The sequence below is a fragment of the Olea europaea genome, chromosome 16 (assembly GCF_002742605.1).
Source record: "Olea europaea var. sylvestris chromosome 16, O_europaea_v1, whole genome shotgun sequence".
Lineage (NCBI taxonomy): Eukaryota > Viridiplantae > Streptophyta > Magnoliopsida > Lamiales > Oleaceae > Olea > Olea europaea.
This window is the reverse complement of record NC_036252.1, coordinates 15,398,323-15,400,693: the sequence shown is the minus strand read 5'-3', so window position 1 is coordinate 15,400,693 and position 2,371 is coordinate 15,398,323. Positions and strand designations below refer to the sequence as shown.

Sequence of the window (2,371 nt, the reverse complement as noted above, 5' to 3'; positions counted from 1 at the left end):
AATTGTACTTCCTAATGCATCTTCAAGAATAAATAGCTCACGTGTGGGATGATATAAGGTAACATTGTCAATCACTTCATTAACCCAAACTCTCCAACATTCATTGCCAAGAGGTACATGATGCACTAGATCACAAGGATTTTTTGATTCGATTTCACCATTCGCAACTACATCAGCTTCCCCAAACCAACATAACAATTTGCATTTTTTACTCTGAAGGCTATCTAAACCATTCGAGCTTCTATCACTATGCTGTAAAATTCATATGAAAGTACAATTTGTTAATTTGAATATAGAAAAGAATATGAAATATATAATATCATTTAGTAACGAGAGTTTCAAACTTACATTTTCTTGTTCAACACTTTTACTCTTCTGTTGAAACAAAGCTTTTAATTCTTTAATTTCATCTCTTAACTCTTGTACTTGAGTTTGCATGTTCTGACTATGTACCAAAGCATTCAACTTTGAAGGAGTTGCACCGAAGCCAAGCCCTCTTACCCATCCTCGACGTTCTGGACCATGTGTTCTTGCAACACTATCATCCTTGAGAGAATGTTTACTTGGAGAGGTAACTGTTTCTGAACAAGCATTTATTTTTTTTCTGATATCGAGAAATACATTAATGGTTTAAAGTAATGCAAATATAAACTGATAAATAACCAAAAAAGAAATTCAAAAACCAATATCGTTACCAATGTTTCCCCAACTGATTCATTAATTGATCCACCATTTTTTCGCGTATGTCCTCGAATATAAATATCATTTCTCTTAATGGAATCAGGGTCTTCACTTTCAATACGCTGCGATTTGTTTTGACCAAGAAGTATATATGTTAGTTTGTACATATTTACAAATTTTTTAACAAATTTAACTTATAATGTAACATAAATTTTACCATTTCAGCTTCTAAGCGAGCAAAGCCTTTTCTACTCGTTGTGTGCAACATAGTTTGACTAGCTCTCATCTTTTTGAATCTATCATTCTTTTCCTGCAAAATCAAACAATTATAGTACAAGCACAACATTATGGCACATTTAGTATATAAAAGCAATGGAACGTACCTTATATGGTTGAGAATTGCGTTCTTTGACAAATACATGCCATTCTTCCATTGAGTCAATGTTATCTGGCTTGAGGAGAGCAACAGCTCGTTTCATGCCAATTGTTCTTCCTTTGTCGCTGATTGTTTTCAGCACATTAGATCGATGATCTCTCCAACTCTTTCCCAATTTTCGTATAATGTACTTTCTATGACAAATGTCAATATCAAACCATTGCTGCATCAAAATATGTAAGATTAATATTAATTTAATTTAAACTATATATGATGTGAAGTTTATATCACCTGCACAAGCTCCCATATGTCATCAAGAAAACTTTCGCTGAAATCTTTCAAATTTTTCTTTGTAATAGATATAAGTTCCCTAGCTGTGGTTGCAAGGAATGATGATAACTTATTTGACTCTTTACAAATTGGTTGACCTCTTTCATTAAATTCTACAGTTAACTTTGCACATTTTCCCTTATTGAGATAGTTTAGCTTTGCTCGACCCCTTCCTTTCTTTCCTTTTTCAGTAGTATTGACGCTATTAGGCAAGACTTCTGCATCATGTCGCATGGAATTAGAACCTCTCTCTGATACTCTTATGCCTTCATTTCCTTCTCTTGTGGCAGCAACAACTAAAGCTTTTTTAGCTCATTTTGATTTGTTGTATCCTTGATTAGATGACTGCATTGCAGAAATAAGAAAAACACATTTTTTTGCTTAAATTTAACATAAAAACATTTTAAACCCTTATATACAACCTCATAACTTACTTTACCAAGATCTGACATATTATGTCCGGACATTTGTACATCAGTTTCCACAAAATTCAGCTTTCATCATTTGCATCTATATACATAAATTAAGAAATAATGGAATTAGAGACATTAACATTAATGTAATATCAATAAAAATAACGCAAGAAAGAAAGAATCTTAAATCTATACAGTTACCTTATTCAATATCAATGCCCTCACAGTCATATCTCACATAGCCGTCATCTTCAGTAGTCATATCAATTCTTAATGATGCATTTAATGTGGATGGAGTATAAGCATCTTCATCAAAATTTTCTGACTCATAAAATCCTCTAGGAGGTGCCTTCAATACAATATACCAAATAGAAGTATCACTTTCTCTAGAATAAAAAACCTGTTTTGCTTGTGATGCTAAAGTAAATGGATCTCTTTCAAATTGATGTTGTCCTCTATGAAGATTAACCAGCGTAAACCCTTCTTCAATCTTGATTCCGCTATCTATATTTTCCCAATCACAATGAAACATAGGAACTTTAAAACTATGATAGTCTAGTAGAATTATATC

The 2,371-nt window shown here is 32.4% G+C and overlaps 1 long non-coding RNA gene across 1 annotated transcript; it reads right to left on the bottom strand.

Moving 5' to 3' along the window:
* Positions 1-695: 695 nt before the first annotated feature.
* On the bottom strand, positions 696-1,079 carry LOC111412851. The gene is made up of 2 exons (XR_002706124.1): positions 899-1,079; positions 696-803 (listed from the first exon to the last, which is right to left on the bottom strand). It is a non-coding gene; the product is annotated as an uncharacterized LOC111412851 (long non-coding RNA).
* Between the last annotated feature and the right edge of the window lie 1,292 nt (positions 1,080-2,371).